Genomic DNA, 7782 nt, shown 5'->3' with positions numbered 1-7782 from the left:
ACCACATTCACATGAAGTTAGCATAAGCTTCTCACATGGCTTATTTCATTGAACTCCCATACAGCCCTACAGAATTTGCCACCATTAGTACCCACATGTGATGAATAATGAAGCTGCACCTAGCAGAGATGAAATAAACTAACCTAAGGGAACAGTGAGTGCTGGAACCTGGGCTGACTCCCACAGCCTGCACAGAGGCCTCGTCCCACACTCTCCACCCAGGCACACCAGTAGGCTCTTCTGAGCAGCCACAGGAGCTGCCCAGTTCCCATGAGAGGTCCATCACCAGGGTGGAGATAGAGAAACTGGGCGTACAGAGCCCAACAGTTTTCAAGTACTATTTCTCTTAAGGCCACCCAGACACCCCTCTTCCTCTGGTTGGTGCTTACCAATGGGTCAATGGTAGAAATTTTGTTTTCCAAATAGGTTTAGCTTTCAGAGAAGAGTCTGCTTTGCGGACTGAACTCTATGAATGCATCATTGTCCCCGCAACCCAAGCAGGGCTTCGCAAGGTCACAAGAGCAGCACTAACTATGGACATTCTAGAAGGGTCATTCTTTGTCATGGGGGCTGTCTTGTGCATTGGGGATTCTTGGGAGCATCCCTGGCCTCCATCTACTGGAGGCCAGTAGCACGCCTCACCCTCCCCAACAGGTTGTGTTGACCAAAACTGTCTCCAGCCATTGCCAAATGTCCCCTGGGGGTTAGAATTGCTTGGTAAGAAAAACTTGAGTTAGAGCATTATATTGATTCACATCCACCAGCCAATTGCAAGTCTGTGAGCATGAATCAGGCCACAGGAGCACTCCTCAGTCTTGGATGAATGGAGAAACTTGGGATTCTAAAATTGCACAATATTAGGCTGTTCTTGCATTGCTATAAAAGTAGTTGAGACTGGATAATTTATAGGGAAAAGAGGTTTAACTGGCTCGTGGTTCCTCAGGGTATACAGGAAGCATGATACTGGCACCTGCTCAGTTTCTGGGGAAGTCTAGGAAAACTTACAACCGTGGTGGAAGGTGAAGGGGAAGCAGGCATGTCACACGTCACAGGCAAAAGCAGGAGGCCTTTTAAATGATCAGGTTTTAGAAGAACTCACTTACCATCATGAAGATAACATCGACAGAATGGCACTAAACCATTCAGGAGAAATCCACCCCCATGATCCAATCACCTCTCACCAGGCCCCACCTCCAACGCTGGGGATTACAATTCAACCTGAGATTTGGGCAAGGACAGATCCAAATCCCAACACATTGGAAGCTGAAACCTAGTGGCTGAATCCCAGGGCACCTGGATCAGTCAGTATCCCAGAAGGAACCAGAAGGCCCACCAGGACTGGGGAACTGAGGTGAGCCTAAGCATGATCAAGACAGTGCCAGCAGAATTGAAGGAATGACGCAGCACCCTGGGCCCAGCCCAGCTGGAGGTGATTGTCACCTCTGTACCTGCAGGAGCAGGCGAGTAAGCAGCTTCCTGAACCTGGGGAGTTGTATGGAAAGGCTGCTCAAGCCAAGCTCTAGCCCTTAGGACAGAGACACAGCCTTCTGGAGCAACCTGGCATGGAGGACCAGGGAGAAATTATTCCTTGCATACTCTTCCTCCCTCCTTCCTGTTATTTATTTATTTATTTTTTGCTATCTTCCTCTTTTGGTCAAAAAGCCAAAAGATGAGAGTGGTGAATGCAGAATATTGGCTTCCATTCTAGATCGCTTTTCTCCAAATTACTCACAAGCCTTCCCGGCAGCATTTTTTATATGATTTCTCTCCCCATATGGAGTGCTTTTTTATTATAGATTGAATTCTTATATAAAAGTCTTATTTTTGTTGATTCTGTTATGCTACTCTATATATCTTAAAAAAAAAAAAAACTAGCTCCTCATTATTTCAATTATTTGCTTTATGACATGGTTTAATATCTAATGGAGCTAGCTGGACTAATTTTGCTGCCAAACTACAATTTGCCATTCCCCCTTCCTCCTTCTTCGTTTATTTTCCCATGGTGTGTCTTAAATGACTTGCAGCCAAAACCTTTCTGACTGCAGTGGGCAGATTGCCTGAACCTTTACTATGAATTTAGTACTTTTTAACACTTACCTGGGCTTTCTTTGATTTGCTTCCCTTTTCATTAAAAACAAAAATTTCTTGAAAATTCTTCCTCTGTATGTTTGCTAGAATGGTTTATTTCACCGTGGATGTGTGCATTCATTTCCTTTCCAGATGGAAAATTCTATACAATTAAAAAACAAGCATACTATGCCCCTCCTTTTTTTTTAAACCAGCGTTTCCAACAGCAGTAGTCTAAGCTTTGTTTTTGTCTCCAGTCATGTCCTAAGTCTTGTTTGAGCAGTGTTGATTATTGAGACCTGATGCTTCACCCACACATACACCATTTGTTCAGTGTAAATATTTTGTTTTTAATGAGAAAAATTTATACTTAATATCTGCAAGGAAAAGTAAGATTCTGATATCTGACATTACTACTAATCCTTTGGGATGTGTAAAATGCACAACATCTGGGTACAATAAACAATAATAAGGTCTAATAATGTTTTCATTGCTCAGCATCCTTTTAGTAAGCTGTCCACAGATTTTTCTAAAATGTCTTAAACAAATAATAACAATGAAATTTCAGAACCACAGACATCATTAGCTTGTATTTCCTGAGAGTGATTCTGCAGAGGGAAATAGGGACATACACACGTGAGATGAAATATTTGGTTGAGAGAGACATTTATCACAGTGCACGGGGAAATGCCTAATGAGTTACACGAAAGTAAAATGTCCAGACTCTTGCGATTTTGATTTGTGCTGCATCTTGAAGCAGGCACTGTGGACTGAAGGGTTGTGATGATTAAGCTTCAACTGGAGCCAGTGGGACAATGTAAAAAATTTAGCATTCAATTTGGCTAACTTTCCTTTTTTTTCTTTTTTTTTTAACATTTTAAGTACCTTTTGGTTTCACACAGCTTTAAAAGGTAGTAAATAACACTAGCAAGAATTCCACCAATGTGGCAATGAGACAAGACCATAATTTATTTGGGAAATTGACCAAAACAAAAATACATTGCTGAAGAAGGTGAAGAATGGCTTCCCCTTCCTCCTTCTCTGTTGGCGAAGCGACCCTGTGTACTCGGCTCCAGCAGGGAAAACAAGCATTGATAAATTAAGTGTCGCGAGCACCCTCCTGCCAGGTTAGCAGGCAGAACCTGTGGCATGCTTTCCCTCACTGGCTGCCACGCTCTCTCTCTCCTTGGGGACATCAGGAAGCTGTCCAGAAAAATAATTGCTTGTCATGGTGGGTGGGTCAGGACCCTTTTCAAGTGACCTAGAAGGAAGAATAAAATATTACATTCAAATATCTGTCTTGCAAACACGCCTATATTTTGTATTTCCCATAATTCTGCCATGCGAAGAAGTCAGTTGATGTATTACCTCTTAACAGGGTAAGTGTGAAGGAGAATAAAGAGTAGAAATGTGTGGTATCTTCCTTAAAGATGTGCAAGTAACAGAACATTTCTCATTTAAAATTAGCCAGTCACGTGAGATATTGTTAGTGTTTATATGTGAATTAAAGACTACAAGGAATGTGGCCTATTGGGCTACATCCCACAAGCAGATCAGAGAACAGACACTGTGGCAACTCTGAAAGGAACCTGGCTCCAGGGATCAGGAGCCTCTCCAGATCCTCAGCCGAGGGCTCAGGGACTGACATGCCTCTCTGCTGGAATACCCAGCAAACTGGAAATCGTCAGCTATCTGAATAGCATCTGTGGTTTTAAAGAATGTATTTACAAATACCTCCCCCATGCTGACAGCCTGCCTCAGGAGCACAAGAGAGCTCTGAAATAAGCAATTCACATTCTCAAAGAGATCTGAGAGCATTCTTTAGAGAAAAGGGAACAGTATAAACTGAGAAGCTCGCTTTGTAAGTTTTGTTTCTAATCAAAGCAGTCAATAGTAGATTGGCTTCTCTAGAAAACTGAGCATTTATTACTTTTATAATCAGAAAAAAAAGTGAAGCTATTTGGATTTTAAGAAGAAAAGCATAAAATTAGATATATTTCTGAAGATATCAAAATTCCAGAAATACAGGCAACCTGCCGAAATAAAACCGAACAGGCATTACACGTCTCTTGCAGCAAGATAGATCAGTCACAGCGGACCAGCAGCTTCCGAGTGTTGAGGGGACACCTGTGACCCCAGCATCCAACCTTGCCAAGTCTCGTTCCTTCCTGTGACCACAGTCACAACGATCTCAGGGACTGAAAGGTACCCCTTGCCCCACTGCGGAAGTTGCCAGCAAAGATCTCCTGCGAACTGAGCAATGGCCACAATGTGGAAGGCATTCACAGGGAAGATTGGCAGGAAATAAACCACATGAAATGGACATGAAGGAGTGAGTAAACATTGATAACAAGTTTGTACAACTCAATGCAAAAGTAAAAACAAAACAAAAAAATACCAAAAAGAGGCCAGGGGCGGTGATTCATGCCTGTAATCCCAGCACTTTGGGAGGCCGAGGCGGGGGGATCACCTGAGGTCAGGAGTTCAAGACCAGCCTGGCCAATGTGGTAAAAACCCCTCTCTACTAAAAGTACAAAAATTAACCAGGCATGGTGGCACATACCTGTTATCCCAGCTGCTCAGGAGGCTGAGGCAAGAAAATAGCTTGAACCCGGGAGCAGAGGTTGCAGTGAGCCGAAAACGCACCAATAAAAAAAAAAAAAAAAAGAAAAAAAAAAAAAAAAAAAAAAAAAAAAAAAAAAAAAGAAAAAAAAAGAAATAAAGAGTAATAAAGAGTAATGTAAAATAATTTAATGATAATCATCTGCATGTTAAATTCCCAGTGACTTTCCAGTAGCTTGGGAGGGAGATAGAACAAAAGAAAAAAAAACAGTAACGTGCTACATATTAATGTTTTCACCCTATGTGAAAAAGCTAAAAGATGCAGTTTATACAAATGTTGATTTAAAAAATATATACACAAATCAAACTTAAGCATTACTGTTGTTAGTGAAGTAAACAGAAAACGCATAAATTATAAACAAAAAAGAGAGCAAGTACTGCCTGCCGATATGGCCAAAGGTAGGAAAGGAAATACGTTGGGGGCATGCGGGAAACATAAATAAACACCATAGATTACAATGACAGAATTAAGACCAAAAAATGAGTTAACATGGAAAAGCAAATGTGTTAAACTCTTCAGCGAGAAGACAAATTCTCAGACTGTGTAACAGCAAATATAAACTTTTATCTTCTTCCCAACGATCCCTATAAAATGCAAACATCTCTGTAAAGGCAGATTCTTAGAAAAGAATTTCCTGGAAGTGCATGTCTTCAGGCACCTAAAGGACAGAGAGAAAATGAGCAAAAAGTCATGAATTCATCCATCTGTATTCACTCAACCAGCATCTCCTGAATGACCCTGGACACTGGATGGGTTGTAGAGATTATGTTGGTGAGCAAGACACTGTGTCTGCTCTCGAGAGGTGCCATCCTGGAGAGGAGCACAGACGTGGGGAGGTGGTGACCCCACAAAGGACACATGCTGTGAGAGGAAGAATGGGGAGCCCAGGGCCAGCCTTCCCTACCTCGAGCCAAGAAATCAGTTTGAAGCAGTACAGTGCCATTATATAATTGGTCATTTGTGTCTGTATCTCTCATGAAAAAACTCAGATTGAATAAGCAATACATGTCCACATGCTCAAAATGTACCCCACTTTGTGTACATTTCAGTTTTTAACATTTTTTTCAGCTTGGGTCGCTTTCCCCTGTAGATGCACAGAGCCTGATTCTCCTGCACAGCTTTCCCAGGTGGGTGATGCTTGAGAGCTGGTTGAACAGAAAAAGGCTCTGAGTTGCACATGGGAACTTTTCCTACAGCAGAAGAGTCAGAAGATGAAAATAAGGATCCAGGAAATCATAGCACAGAGCAGTGAATGGGAAGCATTACCCTGATGGGGGTGGAGGTGGCAGTTGGGAGCATGCAATTACTTTCAACTATTTTTATAAACGGGCAGCCATTGTGCCAGATCTGAGGCTTTCTTCAGTCAATGGCAAGGTTTTTAAATAATTCTGTCCATTTTCAGAGCCCTCAGAGACAATGCTTCTAAAATGTCTGCCATCTGTGCAAGTGATTTGGCTTATTCTAGTTGGGGACTGGCTTAGGTTGGGCTCCCCCAGAAGCAGACCCCAAAACCAAGATGTGAGTGCAAGTCATGTATTTTAGAGGTGATCCTAGAAAGCAACGGCAAGTGAGTCGGGAAAGGTTGGGGGGAGGGTGGAAAACCGAGGCAGAGAGTTCTTGTAAGCAGGCCGCCCCACCCCGAGGATATTCGGGCTTATCCTGCTACGTTGTGCTGCGGGAAAGGGAAGCTGGGTATTCACCCACTCACTGCCTTCCATCATGGCTGAGAGCAGCCCTGGGATATTAACTCCCCAGCTTGGTCAGCCATGCACGGCCTTACAGCCATTGAAATCTTTTGTACAGCAGGCTCAGGGGTTTGAAGGTCACAAGCCATGGGCACGTGTATGTATGGAGTGCCAAGGTGATGCTGTTGGGGTGCTGGCAGCATCCATTAAACAGCTGTGCCTCAACTCTTCTTGCCATCTTCTGATACTGTTTTTCTTTTCACTCTTTGTTAAATTTATTCTTGTTTTTTTTTTTTTTTTTTTTTTTTGAATTTTAAAATTGTTTTTATGTTGCTCAGGCTGGTCTCAAACTCCTGACTTCAAGTGGTCCTCCTGCCTCAGCCTCCCCAAATGCTGGAATTACAGGCGCGAGCTGCTGTACCTGGACAGTGCCTTGTGTCTTATTCTGCTAAACTGCTGTGGCTTCACTCTGTTACGCTTTCTCTTCTCCTTCCTTCCCCACACTTCCTTCTTCCCTGCCTGCAAACATTTACCGAATGACCACTCATTTCGGGCCCTGGTGATGAAAGATGACTGGACCTTTATGTGCACAGATTCTTATTGACACTGTATTGGCAAGGCTAGGAGACAGGCATGCATGAAATACTGTGGAACATGGAGCTAGCATCTTCTGGCTCAAAAGTAACTGCCAGGGAACTGGATGAAGTGACTCCTGAAAATGCGGTGCAAAGACACGTGGTGAGCTCAGAGTGTGCAAGGTGCTGGTTGAATGCGAGGTTTGATTATGACAGCAGGTGATAGGCAGGCTGATGTGTGATGAGGAGTCTCTGCTGCTCCAAGTTCCCATCACTTTCCCAGCAAGGCAGTGAGGAGACAAATGACCTCTGCTGCTGAGGACAGAGGAGGCCGCAGTACATGCTCTACTGATGCATTTTCCAGGTGGAATTTGGGTCATAGTGTAAACAGTTTGTGAAAGCTTGAAGGAAGACATATGACAGACGGCATGCTCATCAAACAAAGTAAGGCCACTGTCACTACTCCTTAAATCCTGTCCTTCCCAGAGAATGCTCCCTGAGTGTCTAACATGCACATCACATATCGTTCAGCCAGATGTTCAAGCCAACCTTTTGCAGACCTCTCTGTCATCCCTTGAACTCAGACTTCACTGTATATAATGAACCCTGGGGAGCCTATTATAATGATATTCCTAGGCCCTGTTCCAAATCTACTGAATCTGAATCTCTGCTGGTGGTCCCAGAACTCTCGAGTTTAGGCAGCCAACTGTGCTTCCTCTGGGTTAAAGGAAGGAGATACCCATTCATCTGTCTGTTTATGTATCTGCCCATCTATCCATCCACCCATCAATCCATTCACCCACCCATCCATCTATCCATCCATCCGACCATT

At 43.3% G+C, this 7782-nt stretch overlaps 1 long non-coding RNA gene across 2 annotated transcripts; it reads right to left on the bottom strand.

Annotated features, from left to right (window-relative positions):
* Positions 1–3010: 3010 nt before the first annotated feature.
* On the bottom strand, positions 3011–4405 carry LOC108310665. 2 transcript variants are annotated; one of them, XR_001827856.2, is made up of 2 exons: positions 4121–4405; positions 3011–3328 (listed from the first exon to the last, which is right to left on the bottom strand). It is a non-coding gene; the product is annotated as an uncharacterized LOC108310665 (long non-coding RNA). The 2 variants fall into 2 exon arrangements; XR_005201724.1 differs by lacking the exon at positions 4121–4405 and adding an exon at positions 3436–3493.
* Between the last annotated feature and the right edge of the window lie 3377 nt (positions 4406–7782).

This window comes from Cebus imitator, unplaced genomic scaffold (genome assembly GCF_001604975.1).
Source record: "Cebus imitator isolate Cc_AM_T3 unplaced genomic scaffold, Cebus_imitator-1.0 Scaffold106, whole genome shotgun sequence".
In the NCBI taxonomy this organism is placed as follows: Eukaryota; Metazoa; Chordata; class Mammalia; order Primates; family Cebidae; genus Cebus; species Cebus imitator.
The sequence above is the reverse complement of the archived record's forward strand: the minus strand, read 5'-3'. Positions and strand labels throughout refer to the sequence as shown.